This window comes from Pleurodeles waltl, chromosome 4_1, assembly GCF_031143425.1.
Source record: "Pleurodeles waltl isolate 20211129_DDA chromosome 4_1, aPleWal1.hap1.20221129, whole genome shotgun sequence".
Taxonomy (NCBI): Eukaryota; Metazoa; Chordata; class Amphibia; order Caudata; family Salamandridae; genus Pleurodeles; species Pleurodeles waltl.
Genome location: NC_090442.1, coordinates 41,409,236 through 41,433,147, shown reverse-complemented (window position 1 = coordinate 41,433,147; position 23,912 = coordinate 41,409,236). Strand labels below are relative to the sequence as shown.

At 39.6% G+C, this 23,912-nt stretch overlaps 6 non-coding genes across 6 annotated transcripts; all 6 read left to right on the top strand.

Annotated features, from left to right (window-relative positions):
* Positions 1-478: 478 nt before the first annotated feature.
* On the top strand, positions 479-551 carry TRNAR-UCG (transfer RNA arginine (anticodon UCG)). Its single transcript has one exon. It is a non-coding gene; the product is annotated as a tRNA-Arg (tRNA).
* A 6,325-nt stretch (positions 552-6,876) lies between these two features.
* Positions 6,877-6,949, top strand: TRNAQ-UUG (transfer RNA glutamine (anticodon UUG)). Its single transcript has one exon. It is a non-coding gene; the product is annotated as a tRNA-Gln (tRNA).
* A 5,397-nt stretch (positions 6,950-12,346) lies between these two features.
* Positions 12,347-12,420, top strand: TRNAR-UCG (transfer RNA arginine (anticodon UCG)). The gene has a single exon. It is a non-coding gene; the product is annotated as a tRNA-Arg (tRNA).
* Positions 12,421-14,168: 1,748 nt separating this feature from the next.
* Positions 14,169-14,241, top strand: TRNAR-UCG (transfer RNA arginine (anticodon UCG)). Its single transcript has one exon. It is a non-coding gene; the product is annotated as a tRNA-Arg (tRNA).
* A 5,398-nt stretch (positions 14,242-19,639) lies between these two features.
* On the top strand, positions 19,640-19,712 carry TRNAR-UCG (transfer RNA arginine (anticodon UCG)). Its single transcript has one exon. It is a non-coding gene; the product is annotated as a tRNA-Arg (tRNA).
* Positions 19,713-21,463: 1,751 nt separating this feature from the next.
* TRNAR-UCG (transfer RNA arginine (anticodon UCG)) lies at positions 21,464-21,536 on the top strand. Its single transcript has one exon. It is a non-coding gene; the product is annotated as a tRNA-Arg (tRNA).
* The last annotated feature ends 2,376 nt before the right edge of the window (positions 21,537-23,912 follow it).

Here is a 23,912-nt window from a genome sequence, read left to right as displayed (position 1 = left end):
AGCTTTCTTTATTGAAATTAAACATGGACTCACTTAAAATATTCTCTTTCAAAATGATTGTTTTGAGCTGCTGTGAATTTTATTTCTAGAGGTGGTGACAGGCCTTCAGGTACGTGCTTAGGTCAAGGCCCTGTTCATGTCACTTGTATAAGCTAATTCAGGGAGCAAATTAGCAAGTCAAGAACTGGGAACTCAGAACTACTGTCAAAGCAGTTTCATTCTCTTTTCAAATAATCCAAAAATCCCATTGCAGCATGAAAGAGAGTATTAAATAAAAGAAGAAAGTAGGATTAACGGCAAAAAAGCACTTTATAAGATATGAAACTTTGGAAATTATCAAGATATTGTTTGAAAAAACTCCTTTGATGGAAAGAAGATGAAGAACGGTATGGGATCCTGACCTGCGCAACTGTAATTGATATGTTCCAAATCCATTCATACCACCTAACCCTAAACACCCAAAAATACTACAGTCAGTGACCATGTGGCCTAATGGATAAGGTGTCTGACTTCGAATCAGAAGATTGAGGGTTTGAATCCCTTCTTGGTTGAGTCTTTTTCTCACAGCACCCAACTTATCTTTTCATACAAACTGGAGGCACACTCTTACAATACTCGTTTCACTCTCACTCATTAATGAAGCCCAATGCAAACTGCACAATCAGTCAAATTATGCCTTCAGCATTGCTGCTTTTCTGTCTTTCTGTCATACCAAAGTACCTCTTCATAAATTCCACGGATATGCAATACGTATGCAACAATATGACATGGCACAATCATTCTGAACAGAACTGTGGGTAGATGCAGTGCAAGGAGTGTGTGTGTGCGTGCAGAAAGCAGAAACTATGGATGCGCAGAAGCTCTATGATTTTCTCCAGGAATAATGCAAATTGTCCCTCAGAAAAAGTATAGTACTAGAGAAGAACCATAAAGGATTGACACAATTGCTTCCTTTGCTGTTGCCCCAGTTGTGTAATCTGTCAAGGACTGGTCTCTTGCAGATTGAGGCACCTAGTTGCAATTGTGTGGTAAAAATTACCCTTACAGCCATTTTTCCTATAAACTTGAGATCTTTCTGAGATACTATCTCACAGACTTCTTATGAATGAGGAACTCTGAAATTGTCACATTCCAATTTGTACGTCCTTAAAACCATGCTGGTTATTCAAATGGGCAGATTGTTTTGTAAATTCCTTTCTGCCTCGAGTTGTAGCTATATTGATACAGAGGCATAATTGTTTGAATGATATATATTGGTTTGGTTGAAGTATGTTAGTAGAGGTGGTGATAGGCTTTCTGTGTCTGTCTGAGAGCAAGGACCGGTTGACGTCTTTTTCCAAGAGCAGTTTGTTGTGAAAGGTATCAGGCAAAGGAGTATGTATTGTCATGTGGTTCTCTGATTGCTTCTGTCCACTTGCCAAAAGTTCCAAGGCAATATTATAACATAAAAACTGTAACATTGAAGTGGTGGGTGGTGGAGGTTTAAAATGGTCAGTTTAATTAAAGACAGAAAAGTGAAACGAATGACTACGGAAATACTGTATGTGGCCATGAACTGAGATGAAAGGATGATTTTGGAACTCTGTCTTGCAGATTACCCTCAATGCCGCAATGGATAGGGCACTACTCTCACAGACCAGGGTGTGTAAGTTTAAGTCTATCTGAGGTGCACACCCTGAACTAATACTTTATTGCTGAAACCTAATCATATTGTTTACTCTTCCTCGTAGCAGCTTACCAGGGTGATAGAATATTGCAAAAGAACCATTCCACTTCTTCACTGAAAAGAGTCATGCTGGTTACCCAAATGTGCAGCGTGTCATTTTATACAGCTTTCTTTATTGAAATTAAACTTGGACTCACTTGAAATATTCTCTTTCAAAATGAATGTTTTGAGCTGCTGTGAATTGTATTTCTAGAGGTGGTGACAGGCTTTCAGGTACGTGCTTAGGTCAAGGCCCTGTTCATGTCACTTGAATAAGCTAATTCAGGGAGCAAATTAGCAAGTCAAGAAATGGGAAGTCTGAACTACTGTCAAAGCAGTTTCATTCTCTTTTCAAATAATCCAAAAATACCATTGCAGCATAAAACAGAGTACTCAATAAAAGAAGAAAGGAGGATTAACGGCAAAAAAGCACAGCATAAGATATGAAACTTTGGAAATTATCTAGATATTGTTTGAAAAAACTCCTTTGATGGAAAGAAGATGAAGAACGGTATGGGATCCTGTCCTGCACACCTGTAATTGATATGTTCCACATCCATTCATACCACCTAACCCTAAACACCCAAACATATTGCAGTCAGTGACCATGTGGCCTAATGGATAAGGCGTCTGACATTGGATCAGAAGATTGAGGGTTTGAGTCCCTTCATGGTTGAGTCTTTTTCTCACAGCACCCAACTTATCTTTACATACAAACTGGAAATACACTCTTACAATACTCCTTTCACTCTCACTCATTAAGAAAGCCCAATGCAAACTGCACAATCAGTCACGTTATTCCTTCAGCATTCCTACTTTTCTGTCTTTCTGCCATACCAAAGTACCTCTTCATAAATGCCACGGATATGCAATACGTATAAAACAATATGACATGGCACAATCATTCCGAACAGAACTGTGGGAAGATTCAGTGCAGGGAGTGTGTGCGTGCAGAAAGCAGAAACTATGCATAGGTAGAAGCTCTATGATTTTCTCCAGGAATAATGCAAATTGTCCCTCAGAAAAAGTATAGTACTAGAGAAGAATCATAAAGGATTGACACAATTGCTGCCTTTGCTGTTGCCCCAGTTGTGTAATCTGTCAAGGACAGGTCTCTTGCAGATTGAGGCACCTAGTTGCAATTGTGTGGTAAAAATCACCCTTACAACCATTTTTGCTATACACTTGAGATCTTTCTGAGATACTATCTCACAGACTTCTTATGGATGAGGACCTCTGAAATTGTCACATTCCAATTTGTACGTTCTTAAAACTCTGCTGGTTATTCAAATGGGCAGATTGTTTTTTAAATTCCTTTCTGTCTCGAGTTGTAGTTATATTGATACAGAGGCATAATTGTTGAATGATATATATTGGTTTGATTGAAATATGTTCGTAGAGGTGGTGATAGGCTTTCTGTGTCTGTCTGAGAGCAAGGACCGGTTAACGTCTTTTTCCAAGAGCAGTTTGTTGTGAAAGGTATCAGGCAAAGGAGTATGCATTGTGATGTGGTTCTCTGACTGCTTCTGTCCACTTGCCAAAAGTTCCAAGGCCCTATGATAGCAGAAAAACTTTAAGATTGAAGTGGTGGGTGCCGGAGGTTTAAAATGGTCAGTTTAATTAAAGACAGAAAAGTGAAACGAATGACTGCAGAAATACTGTATGTGGCCATGAACTGAGATGAAAGGATGATTTTGGAACTCTGTCTTGCAGATTACCCTCAATGCTGCAATGGATAGGGTACTACTCTCACAGACCAGGGTGTGTAAGTTTAAGTCTATCTGAGGTGCATACCCTGAACTAATACATTTTTGCTGAAACCTAATCATATTGTTTACTCTTCCTCGTAGCAGCTTCCCAGGGTGATAGTATATTGCAACAGAACCATTCCACTTCTTCACTGAAAAGAGTCATGCTGGTTACCCAAATGTGCAGCGTGTCATTTTATACAGCTTTCTTTATTGAAATTAAACTTGGACTCACTTGAAATATTCTCTTTCAAAATGAATGTTTTGAGCTGCTGTGAATTTTATTTCTAGAGGTGGTGACAGGCTTTCAGGTACGTGCTTAGGTCAAGGACCTGTTCATGTCACTTGTATAAGCTAATTCAGGGAGAAAATTAGCAAGTCAAGAAATGGGAAGTCTGAACTACTGTCAAAGCAGTTTCATTCTCTTTTCAAATAATCCAAAAATACCATTGCAGCATAAAACAGAGTATTCAATAAAAGAAGAAAGGAGGATTAACGGCAAAAAAGCACAGCATAAGATATGAAACTTTAGAAATTATCTAGATATTGTTTGAAAAAACTCCTTTGATGGAAAGAAGATGAAGAACGGTATGGGATCCTGTCCTGCGCACCTGTAATTGATATGTTCCACATCGATTCATACCACCTAACCCTAAACACCCAAACATATTAGTTAGTGACCATGTGGCCTAATGGATAAGGTGTTTGATTTCTGATCGGCAGATTGAGGATTCGAGTCCCTTCATGGTTGAGTCTTTTTCTCACAGCACCCAACTTATCTTTACATACAAACTGGAGGCATACTCTTACAATACTCCTTTCACTCTCACTCATTAAGAAAGCCCAATACAAACTGCACAATCAGTCACGTTATGCCTTCAGCATTGCTACTTTTCTGTCTTTCTGCCATACCAAAGTACCTCTTCATAAATGCCACAGATATGCAATACGTATACAACAATATGACATGGCACAATCATTCTGAACAGAACTGTGGGTAGATTCAGTGCAGGGAGTGTGTGCGTGCAGAAAGCAGAAACTATGCATGGGTAGAAGCTCTATGATTTTCTCCAGGAATAATGCAAATTGTCCCTCAGAAAAAGTATAGTACTAGAGAAGAATCATAAAGGATTGACACAATTGGTGCCTTTGCTGTTGCCCCAGTTGTGTAATCTGTCAAGGACTGGTCTCTTGCAGGTTGAGGCACCTAGTTGCAATTGTGTGGTAAAAATCACCCTTACAACCATTTTTGCTATAAACTTGAGATCTTTCTGAGATACTATCTCACAGACTTCTTATGAATGAGGAACTCTGAAATTGTCACATTTCAATTTGTACGTCCTTAAAACTATGCTGGTTATTCAAATGGGCAGATTGTTTTTTAAATTCCTTTCTGTCTCGAGTTGTAGTTATATTGATACAGAGGCATAATTGTTGAATTATATATATTGGTTTGATTGAAATATGTTCGTAGAGGTGGTGATAGGCTTTCTGTGTCTGTCTGAGAGCAAGGACCGGTTAACGTCTTTTTTCAAGAGCAGTTTGTTGTGAAAGGTATCAGGCAAAGGAGTATGTATTGTGATGTGGTTCTCTGACTGCTTCTGTCCACTTGCCAAAAGTTCCAAGGCCCTATGATGGCACAAAAACGGTAAGATTGAAGTGGTGGGTGCCGGAGGTTTAAAATGGTCAGTTTAATTAAAGACAGAAAAGTGAAACGAATGACTGCAGAAATACTGTATGTGGCCATGAACTGAGATGAAAGGATGATTTTGGAACTCTGTCTTGCAGATTACCCTCAATGCCGCAATGGATAGGGCACTACTCTCACAGACCAGGGTGTGTAAGTTTAAGGCCCGTATTTATACTTTTTGACGCTAATCTGCGCTAACGCAGTTTAGCGTCAAAAAAATTAGCGCCGGCTAACGCCATTCTGAAGCACCATGCGGGCGCCGTATTTATAGAATGGCGTTAGCCGGCGTTAGCCGACCGGCGCTGCCTGGTGTGCGCGAAAAAAAAACACGTACACCAGGCAGCGCCGGCGTAGGGGAAAATGGCGTATGGGCGTCTAAAAAATGGGGCAAGTCAGGTCGAGGCAAAAAAATAGTCTTAACCCGATTTGCGCCATTTTCTTTCGACGCCCATCCCCCATCAACATGACTCCTGTCTTAGCAAAGACAGGAGTCATGCCCCCTTGCCCAATGGCCATGCCCAGGGGACTTATGTCCCCTGGGCATGGTCATTGGGCATAGTGGCATGTAGGGGGGCACAAATCAGGCCCCCCTATGCCAAAAGAGAAAATTAAAAAAAATACTTACCCCAACTTACCTTTTATTCCCTGGGATGGGTCCCTCCATCCTTGGGTGTCCTCCTAGGGTGGGCAAGGGTGGCAGGGGGTGTCCCTGGGGGCAGGGGAGGGCACCTCTGGGCTCATTCTGAGCCCACAGGTCCCTTAACGCCTGCCCTGACCCAGGCGTTAAAAAGAGGCGCAAATGCGGGGTTTTTTGCCCCGCCCACTCCCGGGCGTCATTTTTGCCCGGGAGTATAAATACCACGCACATGCCTCGGAGTCATTTTTTAAGACGGGAACGCCTCCCTTGCAGATCATTAACGCAAGGGAGGTGTTCACGCCAAAAAATGACGCTAACTCCATGAACTTTGGCGCTAGACGCGTCTAACGCCAAAGTATAAATATGGAGTTAGTTTTGCGTCAAATTTGCGTCGAAAAAAACGACGCAAATTCGGCGCAAACAGAATATAAATATGCCCCTAAGTCTATCTGAGGTGCACACCCTGAACTAATACATTTTTGCTGAAACCTAATCATATTGTTTACTCTTCCTCGTAGCAGCTTGCCAGGGTGATAGTATATTGCAACAGAACCATTCCACTTCTTCACTGAAAAGTGTCATGCTGGTTACCCAAATGTGCAGCGTGTCATTTTATACAGCTTTCTTTAATGAAATTAAACTTGGACTCACTTGAAATATTCTCTTTCAAAATGAATGTTTTGAGCTGCTGTGAATTTTATTTCTAGAGGTGGTGATAGGCTTTCAGGTACGTGCTTAGGTCAAGGCCCTGTTCATGTCACTTGTATAAACTAATTCAGGAAGCAAATTAGCAAGTCAAGAAATGGGAAGTCTGAACTACTGTCAAAGCAGTTTCATTCTCTTTTCAAATAATCCAAAAATACCATTGCAGCATAAAACAGAGTATTCAATAAAAAAAGAAAGGAGGATTAACGGCAAAAAAGCACATCATAAGATATGAAACTTTGGAAATTATCTAGATATTGTTTGAAAAAAGTCCTTTGATGGAAAGAAGATGAAGAACGGTATGGGATCCTGTCCTGCGCCCCTGTAATTGATATGTTCCACATCCATTCATACCACCTAACCCTAAACACCCAAACATATAGCAGTCAGTGACCATGTGGCCTAATGGATAAGGCGTCTGACTTTGGATCAGAAGATTGTGGGTTCGAGTCCCTTCATGGTTGAGTCTTTTTCTCACAGCACCCAACTTATCTTTACATACAAACTGGAAATACACTCTTACAATACTCCTTTCACTCTCACTCATTAAGAAAGCCCAATGCAAACTGCACAATCAGTCACGTTATGCCTTCAGCATTGCTACTTTTCTGTCTTTCTGCCATACCAAAGTACCTCTTCATAAATGCCACGGATATGCAATACGTATAAAACAATATGACATGGCACAATCATTCTGAACAGAACTGTGGGTAGATTCAGTGCAGGGAGTGTGTGCGTGCAGAAAGCAGAAACTATGCATGGGTAGAGGCTCTATGATTTTCTCCAGGAATAATGCAAATTGTCCCTCAGAAAAAGTATAGTACTAGAGAAGAATTATAAAGGATTGACACAATTGCTGCCTTTGCTGATGCCCCAGTTGTGTAATCTGTCAAGGACTGGTCTCTTGCAGATTGAGGCACCTAGTTGCAATTGTGTGGTAAAAATCACCCTTACAGCCATTTTTGCTATAAACTTGAGATCTTTCTGAGATACTATCTCACAGACTTCTTATGAATGAGGAACTCTGAAATTCTCACATTCCAATTTGTACGTCCTTAAAACTCTGCTGGTTATTCAAATGGGCAGATTGTTTTTTAAATTCCTTTCTGTCTCGAGTTGTAGTTATATTGATACAGAGGCATAATTGTTGAATGATATATATTGGTTTGATTGAAATATGTTCGTAGAGGTGGTGATAGGCTTTCTGTGTCTGTCTGAGAGCAAGGACCGGTTAACGTCTTTTTCCAAGAGCAGTTTGTTGTGAAAGGTATCAGGCAAAGGAGTATGTATTGTGATGTGGTTCTCTGATTGCTTCTGTCCACTTGCCAAAAGTTCCAAGGCCCTATGATGGCACAAAAACTGTAAGATTGAAGTGGTGGGTGCCGGAGGTTTAAAATGGTCAGTTTAATTAAAGACAGAAAAGTGAAATGAATGACTGCAGAAATACTGTATGTGGCCATGAACTGAGATGAAAGGATGATTTTGGAACTCTGTATGCAGATTACCCTCAATGCCGCAATGGAGAGGGCACTACTCTCACAGACCAGATTGTGTAAGTTTAAGTCTATCTGAGGTGCACACCCTGAACTAATACATTTTTAATGAAACCTAATCACATTGTTTACTCTTCCTTGTAGCAGCTTGCCAGGGTGATAGTATATTGCAACAGAACCATTCCACTTCTTCACTGAAAAGAGTCATGCTGGTTACCCAAATGTGCATCGTGTCATTTTATACAGCTTTCTTTATTGAAATTAAACTTGGACTCACTTGAAATATTCTCTTTCAAAATGAATGTTTTGAGCTGCTGTGAATTTTATTTCTAGAGGTGGTGACAGGCTTTCAGGTACGTGCTTAGGTCAAGGCCCTGTTCATGTCACTTGTATAAGCTAATTCAGGGAGCAAATTAGGAAGTCAAGAAATGGGAAGTCTGAACTACTGTCAAAGCAGTTTCATTCTCTTTTCAAATAATCCAAAAATACCATTGCAGCATAAAACAGAGTATTCAATAAAAGAAGAAAGGAGGATTAACGGGAAAAAAGCACATCATAAGATATGAAACTTTGGAAATTATCTAGATATTGTTTGAAAAAACTCCTTTGATGGAAAGAAGATGAAGAACGTTATAGGATCCTCTCCTGCGCACCTGTAATTGATATGGTCCACATCCAATCATACACCTAACCCTAAACCCCCAAACATATTGCAGTCAGTGACCATGTGGCCTAATGGTTAAGGCATCTGACTTCGGATCAGAAGACTGAGGGTTCAAATCCCTTCGTCATTGAGTCTTTTTCTCACAGCACCCAACTTATCTTTACATACAAACTGGAGGCACACTCTTACAATACTCCTTTCACTCTCACTCATTAAGAAAGCCCAATACAAACTGCACAATCAGTCACGTTATGCCTTCAGCATTGCTACTTTTCTGTCTTTCTGAAATACCAAAGTACCTCTTCATAAATGCCACGGATATGCAATACGTATGCAACAATATGACACGGCACAATCATTCTTAACAGAACTGTGGGTAGATGCAGTGCAGGGAGTGTGTGCGTGGAGAAAGCAGAAACTATGCATGCGTAGAAACTGTATGATTTTCTCCAGGAATAATGCAAATTGTCCCTCAGAAAAAGTATAGTACTAGAGAAGAATCATAAAGGATTGACACAATTGCTGCCTTTGCTGCTGCCCCAGTTGTGTAATCTGTCAAGGACTGGTCTCTTGCAGATTGAGGCACCTAGTTGCATATGTGTGGTAAAAATCACCCTTACAACCATTTTTGCTATAAACTTGAGATCTTTCTGAGATACTATCTCACAGACTTCTTATGAATGAGGAACTCTGAAATTCTCACATTCCAATTTGTACGTCCTTAAAACTCTGCTGGTTATTCAAATGGGCAGATTGTTTTTTAAATTCCTTTCTGTCTCGAGTTGTAGTTATATTGATACAGAGGCATAATTGTTGAATGATATATATTGGTTTGATTGAAATATGTTCGTAGAGGTGGTGATAGGCTTTCTGTGTCTGTCTGAGAGCAAGGACCGGTTAACGTCTTTTTCCAAGAGCAGTTTGTTGTGAAAGGTATCAGGCAAAGGAGTATGTATTGTGATGTGGTTCTCTGATTGCTTCTGTCCACTTGCCAAAAGTTCCAAGGCCCTATGATGGCACAAAAACTGTAAGATTGAAGTGGTGGGTGCCGGAGGTTTAAAATGGTCAGTTTAATTAAAGACAGAAAAGTGAAATGAATGACTGCAGAAATACTGTATGTGGCCATGAACTGAGATGAAAGGATGATTTTGGAACTCTGTATGCAGATTACCCTCAATGCCGCAATGGAGAGGGCACTACTCTCACAGACCAGATTGTGTAAGTTTAAGTCTATCTGAGGTGCACACCCTGAACTAATACATTTTTAATGAAACCTAATCACATTGTTTACTCTTCCTTGTAGCAGCTTGCCAGGGTGATAGTATATTGCAACAGAACCATTCCACTTCTTCACTGAAAAGAGTCATGCTGGTTACCCAAATGTGCATCGTGTCATTTTATACAGCTTTCTTTATTGAAATTAAACTTGGACTCACTTGAAATATTCTCTTTCAAAATGAATGTTTTGAGCTGCTGTGAATTTTATTTCTAGAGGTGGTGACAGGCTTTCAGGTACGTGCTTAGGTCAAGGCCCTGTTCATGTCACTTGTATAAGCTAATTCAGGGAGCAAATTAGGAAGTCAAGAAATGGGAAGTCTGAACTACTGTCAAAGCAGTTTCATTCTCTTTTCAAATAATCCAAAAATACCATTGCAGCATAAAACAGAGTATTCAATAAAAGAAGAAAGGAGGATTAACGGGAAAAAAGCACATCATAAGATATGAAACTTTGGAAATTATCTAGATATTGTTTGAAAAAACTCCTTTGATGGAAAGAAGATGAAGAACGTTATAGGATCCTCTCCTGCGCACCTGTAATTGATATGGTCCACATCCAATCATACACCTAACCCTAAACCCCCAAACATATTGCAGTCAGTGACCATGTGGCCTAATGGTTAAGGCATCTGACTTCGGATCAGAAGACTGAGGGTTCAAATCCCTTCGTCATTGAGTCTTTTTCTCACAGCACCCAACTTATCTTTACATACAAACTGGAGGCACACTCTTACAATACTCCTTTCACTCTCACTCATTAAGAAAGCCCAATACAAACTGCACAATCAGTCACGTTATGCCTTCAGCATTGCTACTTTTCTGTCTTTCTGCCATACCAAAGTACCTCTTCATAAATGCCACGGATATGCAATACGTATGCAACAATATGACACGGCACAATCATTCTTAACAGAACTGTGGGTAGATGCAGTGCAGGGAGTGTGTGCGTGGAGAAAGCAGAAACTATGCATGCGTAGAAACTGTATGATTTTCTCCAGGAATAATGCAAATTGTCCCTCAGAAAAAGTATAGTACTAGAGAAGAATCATAAAGGATTGACACAATTGCTGCCTTTGCTGCTGCCCCAGTTGTGTAATCTGTCAAGGACTGGTCTCTTGCAGATTGAGGCACCTAGTTGCATATGTGTGGTAAAAATCACCCTTACAACCATTTTTGCTATAAACTTGAGATCTTTCTGAGATACTATCTCACAGACTTCTTATGAATGAGGAACTCTGAAATTGTCACATTCCAATTTGTACGTCCTTAAAACTATGCTGGTTATTCAAATGGGCAGATTGTTTTTTAAATTCCTTTCTGTCTCTAGTTGTAGTTATATTGATACAGAGGCATAATTGTTGAATGATATATATTGGTTTGATTGAAATATGTTCATAGAGGTGGTGATAGGCTTTCTTTGTCTGTCTGAGAGCAAGGACCGGTTAACGTCTTTTTCCAAGAGCAGTTTGTTGTGAAAGGTATCAGGCAAATGAGTATGTATTGTGATGTGGTTCTCTGACTGCTTCTGTCCACTTGCCAAAAGTTCCATGGCCCTATGATAGCACAAAAACTGTAAGATTGAAGTGGTGGGTGCCGGAGGTTTAAAATGGTCAGTTTAATTAAAGACAGAAAAGTGAAACGAATGACTGCAGAAATACTGTATGTGTCCATGAACTGAGATGAAAGGATGATTTTGGAACTCTGTCTTGCAGATTACCCTCAATGCCGCAATGGATAGGGCACTACTCTCACAGACCAGGGTGTGTAAGTTTAAGTCTATCTGAGGTGCACACCCTGAACTAATACATTTTTGCTGAAACCTAATCATATTGTTTACTCTTCCTCGTAGCAGCTTGCCAGGGTGATAGTATATTGCAACAGAACCATTCCACTTCTTCACTGAAAAGAGTCATGCTGGTTACCCAAATATGCAGCTTGTCATTTTATACAGCTTTCTTTATTGAAATTAAACTTGGACTCACTTGAAATATTCTCTTTGAAAATGAATGTTTGAGCTGCTGTGACTTTTATTTCTAGAGGTGGTGACAGGCTTTCAGGTACGTGCTTAGGTCAAGGCCCTGTTCATGTCACTTGTATAAGCTAATTCAGGGAGCAAATTAGCAAGTCAAGAAATGGGAAGTCTGAACTACTGTCAAAGCAGTTTCATTCTCTTTTCAAATAATCCAAAAATACCATTGCAGCATAAAACAGAGTATTCAATAAAAGAAGAAAGGAGGATTAACGGCAAAAAAGCACAGCATTAGATATGAAACTTTGGAAATTATCTAGATATTGTTTGAAAAAACTCCTTTGATGGAAAGAAGATGAAGAACGGTATGGGATCCTGTCCTGCGCACCTGTAATTGATATGTTCCACATCCATTCATACCACCTAACCCTAAACACCCAAACATGTTGTAGTCAGTCACCATGTGGCCTAATGGATAAGGCGTCTGACTTCGGATCAGAAGATTGAGGGTTCGAGTCCCTTCATGGTTGAGTCTTTTTCTCACAGCACCCAACTTATCTTTACATACAAACTGGAAACACACTCTTACAATACTCCTTTCACTCTCACTCATTAAGAAAGCCCAATGCAAACTGCACAATCAGTCACGTTATGCCTTCAGCATTGCTACTTTTCTGTCTTTCTGCCATACCAAAGTACCTCTTCATAAATGCCATGGATATGCAATACGTATACAACAATATGACATGGCACAATCATTCTGAACAGAACTGTGGGTAGATTCAGTGCAGGGAGTGTGTGCGTGCAGAAAGCAGAAACTATGCATGGGTAGGAGCTCTATGATTTTCTCCAGGAATAATGCAAATTGTCCCTCAGAAAAAGTATAGTACTAGAGAAGAATAAAAGGATTGACACAATTGCTGCCTTTGCTGTTGCCCCAGTTGTGTAATCTGTCAAGGACTGGTCTCTTGCAGATTGAGGCACCTAGTTGCAATTGTGTGGTAAAAATCACCCTTACAACCATTTTTGCTATAAACTTGAGATCTTTCTGAGATACTATCTCACAGACTTCTTATGAATGAGGAACTCTGAAATTGTCACATTCCAATTTGTACGTCCTTAAAACTATGCTGGTTATTCAAATGGGCAGATTGTTTTTTAAATTCCTTTCTGTCTCTAGTTGTAGTTATATTGATACAGAGGCATAATTGTTGAATGATATATATTGGTTTGATTGAAATATGTTCATAGAGGTGGTGATAGGCTTTCTGTGTCTGTCTGAGAGCAAGGACCGGTTAACGTCTTTTTCCAAGAGCAGTTTGTTGTGAAAGGTATCAGGCAAATGAGTATGTATTGTGATGTGGTTCTCTGACTGCTTCTGTCCACTTGCCAAAAGTTCCATGGCCCTATGATAGCACAAAAACTGTAAGATTGAAGTGGTGGGTGCCGGAGGTTTAAAATGGTCAGTTTAATTAAAGACAGAAAAGTGAAACGAATGACTGCAGAAATACTGTATGTGGCCATGAACTGAGATGAAAGGATGATTTTGGAACTCTGTCTTGCAGATTACCCTCAATGCCGCAATGGATAGGGCACTACTCTCACAGACCAGGGTGTGTAAGTTTAAGTCTATCTGAGGTGCACACCCTGAACTAATACCTTTTTGCTGAAACCTAATCATATTGTTTACTCTTCCTCGTAGCAGCTTGCCAGGGTGATAGTATATTGCAACAGAACCATTCCACTTCTTCACTGAAAAGAGTCATGCTGGTTACCCAAATATGCAGCTTGTCATTTTATACAGCTTTCTTTATTGAAATTAAACTTGGACTCACTTGAAATATTCTCTTTCAAAATGAATGTTTGAGCTGCTGTGAATTTTATTTCTAGAGGTGGTGACAGGCTTTCAGGTACGTGCTTAGGTCAAGGCCCTGTTCATGTCACTTGTATAAGCTAATTCAGGGAGCAAATTAGCAAGTCAAGAAATGGGAAGTCTGAACTACTGTCAAAGCAGTTTCATTCTCTTTTCAAATAATCCAAAAATACCATTGCAGCATAAAACAGAGTATTCAATAAAAGAAGAAAGGAGGATTAACGGCAAAAAAGCACAGCATAAGATATGAAACTTTGGAAATTATCTAGATATTATTTGAAAAAACTCCTTTGATGGAAAGAAGATGAAGAACGGTATGGGATCCTGTCCTGCGCACCTGTAATTGATATGTTCCACATCCATTCATACCACCTAACCCTAAACACCCTAACATATTGCAGTCAGTGACCATGTGGCCTAATGGATAAGGCGTCTGACTTCGGATCTGAAGATTAAGGGTTCGAGTCCCTTCATGGTTGAGTCTTTTTCTCACAGCACCCAACTTATCTTTACATACAAACTGGAAACACACTCTTACAATACTCCTTTCACTCTCACTCATTAAGAAAGCCCAATGCAAACTGCACAATCAGTCACGTTATGCCTTCAGCATTGCTACTTTTCTGTCTTTCTGCCATACCAAAGTACCTCTTCATAAATGCCTTGGATATGCAATACGTATACAACAATATGACATGGCACAATCATTCTGAACAGAACTGTGGGTAGATTCAGTGCAGGGAGTGTGTGCGTGCAGAAAGCAGAAACTATGCATGGATAGAAGCTCTATGATTTTCTCCAGGAATAATGCAAATTGTCCCTCAGAAAAAGTATAGTACTAGAGAAGAATCATAAAGGATTGACACAATTGCTGCCTTTGCTGTTGACCCAGTTGTGTAATCTGTCAAGGACTGGTCTCTTGCAGATTGAGGCACCTAGTTGCAATTGTGTGGTAAAAATCACCCTTACAACCATTTTTGCTATAAACTTGAGATCTTTCTGAGATACTATCTCACAGACTTCTTATGAATGAGGAACTCTGAAATTGTCATATTCCAATTTGTACGTCCTTAAAACTATGCTGGTTATTCAAATGGGCAGATTGTTTTTTAAATTCCTTTCTGTCTCGAGTTGTAGTTATATTGATACAGAGGTATAATTGTTGAATGATATATATTGGTTTGATTGAAATATGTTCGTAGAGGTGGTGATAGGCTTTCTGTGTCTGTCTGAGAGCAAGGACCGGTTAACGTCTTTTTCCAAGAGCAGTTTATTGAGAAAGGTATCAGTCAAAGGAGTATGTATTGTGATGTGGTTCTCTGACTGCTTCTGTCCACTTGCCAAAAGTTCCAAGGCCCTATGATTGCACAAAAACGGTAAGATTGAAGTGGTGGGTGCCGGAGGTTTAAAATGGTCAGTTTAATTAAAGACAGAAAAGTGAAACGAATGACTGCAGAAATACTGTATGTGGCCATGAACTGAGATGAAAGGATGATTTTGGAACTCTGTCTTGCAGATAACCCTCAATGCCGCAATGGATAGGGCACTACTGTCACAGACCAGGGTGTGTAAGTTAAAGTCTATCTGAGGTGCACACCCTGAACTAATACCTTTTTGCTGAAACCTAATCATATTGTTTACTCTTCCTCGTAGCAGCTTGCCAGGGTGATAGTATATTGCAACAGAACCATTCCACTTCTTCACTGAAAAGAGTCATGCTGGTTACCCAAATATGCAGCTTGTCATTTTATACAGCTTTCTTTATTGAAATTAAACTTGGACTCACTTGAAATATTCTCTTTCAAAATGAATGTTTGAGCTGCTGTGAATTTTATTTCTAGAGGTGGTGACAGGCTTTCAGGTACGTGCTTAGGTCAAGGCCTTGTTCATGTCACTTGTATAAGCTAATTCAGGGAGCAAATTAGCAAATCAAGAAATGGGAAGTCTGAACTACTGTCAAAGCAGTTTCATTCTCTTTTCAAATAATCCAAAAATACCATTGCAGCATAAAACAGAGTATTCAATAAAAGAAGAAAGGAGGATTAACGGCAAAAAAGCACAGCATAAGATATGAAACTTTGGAAATTATCTAGATATTATTTGAAAAAACTCCTTTGATGGAAAGAAGATGAAGAACGGTATGGGATCCTGTCCTGCGCACCTGTAATTGATATGTTCCACATCCATTCATACCACCTAACCCTAAACATCCAAACATATTGCAGTCAGTGACCATGTGGCCTAATGGTAAAGGCGTCTGACTTCCGATCAGAAGATTGAGGGTTCGAGTCCCTTCATGGTTGAGTCTTTTTCTCACAGCACCCAACTTATCTTTACATACAAACTGGAAACACTCTCTTACAATACTCCTTTCACTCTCACTCATTAAGAAAGCCCAATGCAAACTGCACAATCAGTCACGTTATGCCTTCAGCATTGCTACTTTTCTGTCTTTCTGCCATACCAAAGTACCTCTTCATAAATGCCTTGGATATGCAATACGTATACAACAATATGACATGGCACAATCATTCTGAACAGAACTGTGGGTAGATTCAGTGCAGGGAGTGTGTGCGTGCAGAAAGCAGAAACTATGCATGGATAGAAGCTCTATGATTTTCTCCAGGAATAATGCAAATTGTCCCTCAGAAAAAGTATAGTACTAGAGAAGAATCATAAAGGATTGACACAATTGCTGCCTTTGCTGTTGCCCCAGTTGTGTAATCTGTCAAGGACTGGTCTCTTGCAGATTGAGGCACCTAGTTGCAATTGTGTGGTAAAAATCACCCTTACAACCATTTTTGCTATAAACTTGAGATCTTTCTGAGATACTATCTCACAGACTTCTTATGAATGAGGAACTCTGAAATTGTCATATTCCAATTTGTACGTCCTTAAAACTATGCTGGTTATTCAAATGGGCAGATTGTTTTTTAAATTCCTTTCTGTCTCAAGTTGTAGTTATATTGATACATAGGCATAATTGTTGAATGATATATATTGGTTTGATTGAAATATGTTCGTAGAGGTGGTGATAGGCTTTCTGTGTCTGTCTGAGAGCAAGGACCGGTTAACGTCTTTTTCCAAGAGCAGTTTATTGTGAAAGGTATCAGGCAATGGAGTATGTATTGTGATGTGGTTCTCTGACTGCTTCTGTCCACTTGCCAAAAGTTCCAAGGCCCTATGATTGCACAAAAACGGTAAGATTGAAGTGGTGGGTGCCGGAGGTTTAAAATGGTCAGTTTAATTAAAGACAGAAAAGTGAAACGAATGACTGCAGAAATACTGTATGTGGCCATGAACTGAGATGAAAGGATGATTTTGGAACTCTGTCTTGCAGATTACCCTCAATGCCGCAATAGATAGGGCACTACTCTCACAGACCAGGGTGTGTAAGTTTAAGTCTATCTGAGGTGCACACCCTGAACTAATACATTTTTGCTGAAACCTAATCATATTGTTTACTCTTCCTCGTAGCAGCTTGCCAGGGTGATAGTATATTGCAACAGAACCATTCCACTTCTTCACTGAAAAGTGTCATGCTGGTTACCCAAATGAGCAGCGTGTAATTTTATACAGCTTTCTTTATTGAAATTAAACTTGGACTCACTTGAAATATTCTCTTTCAAAATGAATGTTTTGAGCTGCTGTGACTTTTATTTCTAGAGGTGGTGACAGGCTTTCAGGTACGTGCTTAGGTCAAGGCCCTGTTCATGTCACTTGTAGAAGCTAATTCAGGGAGCAAATTAGCAAGTCAAGAAATGGGAAGTCTGAACTACTGTCAAAGCAGTTTCATTTTCTTTTCAAATAATCCAAAAATACCATTGCAGCATAAAACAGAGTATTCAATAAAAGAAGAAAGGAGGATTAACAGCAAAAAAGCACATCATATGATATGAAACTTTGGAAATTATCTAGATATTGTTTGAAAAAACTCCTTTGATGGAAAGAAGATGAATAACGGTATGGGATCCTGTCCTGCGCAGCTGTAATTGATATGTTCCACATCCATTCATACCACCTAACCCTAAACACCCAAACATGTTGCAGTCAGTCACCATGTGGCCTAATGGATAAGGCGTCTGACTTCAGATCAGAGGATTGAGGGTTCGAGTCCCTTCATGGTTGAGTCTTTTTCTCACAGCACCCAACTTATCTTTACATACAAACTGGAAACACACTCTTACAATACTCCTTTCACTCTCACTCATTAAGAAAGCCCAATGCAAACTGCACAATCAGTCACGTTATGCCTTCAGCATTGCTACTTTTCTGTCTTTCTGCCATACCAAAGTACCTCTTCATAAATGCCATGGATATGCAATACGTATACAACAATATGACATGGCACAACCATTCTGAACAGATCTGTGGGTAGATTCAGTGCAGGGAGTGTGTGCGTGCAGAAAGCAGAAACTATGCATGGGTAGAAGCTCTATGATTTTCTCCAGGAATAATGCAAATTGTCCCTCAGAAAAAGTATAGTACTAGAGAAGAATCAAAGGATTGACACAATTGCTGCCTTTGCTGTTGCCCCAGTTGTGTAATCTGTCAAGGACTGGTCTCTTGCAGATTGAGGCACCTAGTTGCAATTGTGTGGTAAAAATCACCCTTACAACCATTTTTGCTATAAACTTGAGATCTTTCTGAGATACTATCTCACAGACTTCTTATGAATGAGGAACTCTGAAATTGTCACATTCCAATTTGTACGTCCTTAAAACTATGCTGGTTATTCAAATGGGCAGATTGTTTTTTTAATTCCTTTCTGTCTCTAGTTGTAGTTATATTGATACAGAGGCATAATTGTTGAATGATATATATTGGTTTGATTGAAATATGTTCATAGAGGTGGTGATAGGCTTTCTGTGTCTGTCTGAGAGCAAGGACCGGTTAACGTCTTTTTCCAAGAGCAGTTTGTTGTGAAAGGTATCAGGCAAATGAGTATGTATTGTGATGTGGTTCTCTGACTGCTTCTGTCCACTTGCCAAAAGTTCCATGGCCCTATGATAGCACAAAAACTGTAAGATTGAAGTGGTGGGTGCCGGAGGTTTAAAATGGTCAGTTTAATTAAAGACAGAAAAGTGAAACGAATGACTGCAGAAATACTGTATGTGGCCATGAACTGAGAAGAAAGGATGATTTTGGAACTCTGTCTTGCAGATTACCCTCAATGCCGCAATGGATAGGGCACTACTCTCACAGACCAGGGTGTGTAAGTTTAAGTCTATCTGAGGTGCACACCCTGAACTAATACCTTTTTGCTGAAACCTAATCATATTGTTTACTCTTCCTCGTAGCAGCTTGCCAGGGTGATAGTATATTGCAACAGAACCATTCCACTTCTTCACTGAAAAGAGTCATGCTGGTTACCCATATATGCAGCTTGTCATTTTATACAGCTTTCTTTATTGAAATTAAACTTGGACTCACTTGAAATATTCTCTTTCAAAATGAATGTTTGAGCTGCTGTGAATTTTATTTCTAGAGGTGGTGACAGGCTTTCAGGTACGTGCTTAGGTCAAGGCCCTGTTCATGTCACTTGTATAAGCTAATTCAGGGAGCAAATTAGCAAATCAAGAAATGGGAAGTCTGAACTACTGTCAAAGCAGTTTCATTCTCTTTTCAAATAATCCAAAAATACCATTGCAGCATAAAACAGAGTATTCAATAAAAGAAGAAAGGAGGATTAACGGCAAAAAAGCACAGCATAAGATATGAAACTTTGGAAATTATCTAGATATTGTTTGAAAAAACTCCTTTGATGGAAATAAGATGAAGAACGGTATGGGATCCTGTCCTGCGCACCTGTAATTGATATGTTCCACATCCATTCATACCACCTAACCCTAAACACCCAAACATATTGCAGTCAGTGACCATGTGGCCTAATGGTAAAGGCATCTGACTTCGGATCAGAAGATTGAGGGTTCGAGTCCCTTCATGGTTGAGTCTTTTTCTCACAGCACCCAACTTATCTTTACATACAAACTGGAAACACACTCTTACAATACTCCTTTCACTCTCACTCATTAAGAAAGCCCAATGCAAACTGCACAATCAGTCACGTTATGCCTTCAGCATTGCTACTTTTCTGTCTTTCTGCCATACCAAAGTACCTCTTCATAAATGCCTTGGATATGCAATACGTATACAACAATATGACATGGCACAATCATTCTGAACAGAACTGTGGGTAGATTCAGTGCAGGGAGTGTGTGCGTGCAGAAAGCAGAAACTATGCATGGATAGAAGCTCTATGATTTTCTCCAGGAATAATGCAAATTGTCCCTCAGAAAAAGTATAGTACTAGAGAAGAATCATAAAGGATTGACACAATTGCTGCCTTTGCTGTTGCCCCAGTTGTGTAATCTGTCAAGGACTGGTCTCTTGCAGATTGAGGCACCTATTTGCAATTGTTTGGTAAAAATCACCCTTACAACCATTTTTGCTATAAACTTGAGATCTTTCTGAGATACTATCTCACAGACTTCTTATGAATGAGGAACTCTGAAATTGTCATATTCCAATTTGTACGTCCTTAAAACTATGCTGGTTATTCAAATGGGCAGATTGTTTTTTAAATTCCTTTCTGTCTCGAGTTGTAGTTATATTGATACAGAGGTATAATTGTTGAATGATATATATTGGTTTGATTGAAATATGTTCGTAGAGGTGGTGATAGGCTTTCTGTGTCTGTCTGAGAGCAAGGACCGGTTAACGTCTTTTTCCAAGAGCAGTTTATTGAGAAAGGTATCAGGCAAAGGAGTATGTATTGTGATGTGGTTCTCTGACTGCTTCTGTCCACTTGCCAAAAGTTCCAAGGCCCTATGATTGCACAAAAACTGTAAGATTGAAGTGGTGGGTGCCGGAGGTTTAAAATGGTCAGTTTAATTAAAGACAGAAAAGTGAAACGAATGACTGCAGAAATACTGTATGTGGCCATGAACTGAGATGAAAGGATGATTTTGGAACTCTGTCTTGCAGATAACCCTCAATGCCGCAATGGATAGGGCACTACTCTCACAGACCAGGGTGTGTAAGTTTAAGTCTATCTGAGGTGCACACCCTGAACTAATACCTTTTTGCTGAAACCTAATCATATTGTTTACTCTTCCTCGTAGCAGCTTGCCAGGGTGATAGTATATTGCAACAGAACCATTCCACTTCTTCACTGAAAAGAGTCATGCTGGTTACCCAAATATGCAGCTTGTCATTTTATACAGCTTTCTTTATTGAAATTAAACTTGGACTCACTTGAAATATTCTCTTTCAAAATGAATGTTTGAGCTGCTGTGAATTTTATTTCTAGAGGTGGTGACAGGCTTTCAGGTACGTGCTTAGGTCAAGGCCTTGTTCATGTCACTTGTATAAGCTAATTCAGGGAGCAAATTAGCAAATCAAGAAATGGGAAGTCTGAACTACTGTCAAAGCAGTTTCATTCTCTTTTCAAATAATCCAAAAATACCATTGCAGCATAAAACAGAGTATTCAATAAAAGAAGAAAGGAGGATTAACGGCAAAAAAGCACAGCATAAGATATGAAACTTTGGAAATTATCTAGATATTATTTGAAAAAACTCCTTTGATGGAAAGAAGATGAAGAACGGTATGGGATCCTGTCCTGCGCACCTGTAATTGATATGTTCCACATCCATTCATACCACCTAACCCTAAACACCCAAACATATTGCAGTCAGTGACCATGTGGCCTAATGGTAAAGGCGTCTGACTTCGGATCAGAAGATTGAGGGTTCGAGTCCCTTCATGGTTGAGTCTTTTTCTCACAGCACCCAACTTATCTTTACATACAAACTGGAAACACACTCTTACAATACTCCTTTCACTCTCACTCATTAAGAAAGCCCAATGCAAACTGCACAATCAGTCACGTTATGCCTTCAGCATTGCTACTTTTCTGTCTTTCTGCCATACCAAAGTACCTCTTCATAAATGCCTTGGATATGCAATACGTATACAACAATATGACATGGCACAATCATTCTGAACAGAACTGTGGGTAGATTCAGTGCAGGGAGTGTGTGCGTGCAGAAAGCAGAAACTATGCATGGATAGAAGCTCTATGTTTTTCTCCAGGAATAATGCAAATTGTCCCTCAGAAAAAGTATAGTACTAGAGAAGAATCATAAAGGATTGACACAATTGCTGCCTTTGCTGTTGCCCCAGTTGTGTAATCTGTCAAGGACTGGTCTCTTGCAGATTGAGGCACCTAGTTGCAATTGTGTGGTAAAAATCACCCTTACAACCATTTTTGCTATAAACTTGAGATCTTTCTGAGATACTATCTCACAGACTTCTTATGAATGAGGAACTCTGAAATTGTCATATTCCAATTTGTACGTCCTTAAAACTATGCTGGTTATTCAAATGGGCAGATTGTTTTTTAAATTCCTTTCTGCCTCAAGTTGTAGTTATATTGATACATAGGCATAATTGTTGAATGATATATATTGGTTTGATTGAAATATGTTCGTAGAGGTGGTGATAGGCTTTCTGTGTCTGTCTGAGAGCAAGGACCGGTTAACGTCTTTTTCCAAGAGCAGTTTATTGTGAAAGGTATCAGGCAACGGAGTATGTATTGTGATGTGGTTCTCTGACTGCTTCTGTCCACTTGCCAAAAGTTCCAAGGCCCTATGATTGCACAAAAACGGTAAGATTGAAGTGGTGGGTGCCGGAGGTTTAAAATGGTCAGTTTAATTAAAGACAGAAAAGTGAAACGAATGACTGCAGAAATACTGTATGTGGCCATGAACTGAGATGAAAGGATGATTTTGGAACTCTGTCTTGCAGATTACCCTCAATGCCGCAATAGATAGGGCACTACTCTCACAGACCAGGGTGTGTAAGTTTAAGTCTATCTGAGGTGCACACCCTGAACTAATACATTTTTGCTGAAACCTAATCATATTGTTTACTCTTCCTCGTAGCAGCTTGCCAGGGTGATAGTATATTGCAACAGAACCATTCCACTTCTTCACTGAAAAGTGTCATGCTGGTTACCCAAATGAGCAGCGTGTAATTTTATACAGCTTTCTTTATTGAAATTAAACTTGGACTCACTTGAAATATTCTCTTTCAAAATGAATGTTTTGAGCTGCTGTGACTTTTATTTCTAGAGGTGGTGACAGGCTTTCAGGTACGTGCTTAGGTCAAGGCCCTGTTCATGTCACTTGTAGAAGCTAATTCAGGGAGCAAATTAGCAAGTCAAGAAATGGGAAGTCTGAACTACTGTCAAAGCAGTTTCATTTTCTTTTCAAATAATCCAAAAATACCATTGCAGCATAAAACAGAGTATTCAATAAAAGAAGAAAGGAGGATTAACAGCAAAAAAGCACATCATAAGATATGAAACTTTGGAAATTATCTAGATATTGTTTGAAAAAACTCCTTTGATGGAAAGAAGATGAAGAACGGTATGGGATCCTGTCCTGCGCACCTGTAATTGATATGTTCCACATCCATTCATACCACCTAACCCTAAACACCCAAACATATTGCTGTCAGTGACCATGTGGCCTAATGGATAAGGCGTCTGACTTCAGATCAGGAGATTGAGGGTTCGAGTCCCTTCATGGTTGAGTCTTTTTCTCACAGCACTCAACTTATCCTTACATACAAACTGGAAATACACTCTTACAATACTCCTTTCACTCTCACTCATTAAGAAAGCCCAATGCAAACTGCACAATCAGTCACGTTATGCCTTCAGCATTGCTACTTTTCTGTCTTTCTGCCATACCAAAGTACCTCTTCATAAATGCCACGGATATGCAATACGTATACAACAATATGACATGGCACAATCATTCCGAACAGAACTGTGGGTAGATTCAGTGCAGGGAGTGTGTGCGTGCAGAAAGCAGAAACTATGCATGGGTAGAAGCTCTATGATTTTCTCCAGGAATAATGCAAATTGTCCCTCAGAAAAAGTATAGTAGTAGAGAAGAATCAGAAAGGATTGACACAATTGCTGCCTTTGCTGTTGCCCCAGTTGTGTAATCTGTCAAGGACTGGTCTCTTGCAGATTGAGGCACCTAGTTGCAATTGTGTGGTAAAAATCACCCTTACAACCATTTTTGCTATAAACTTGAGATCTTTCTGAGATACTATCTCACAGACTTCTTATGAA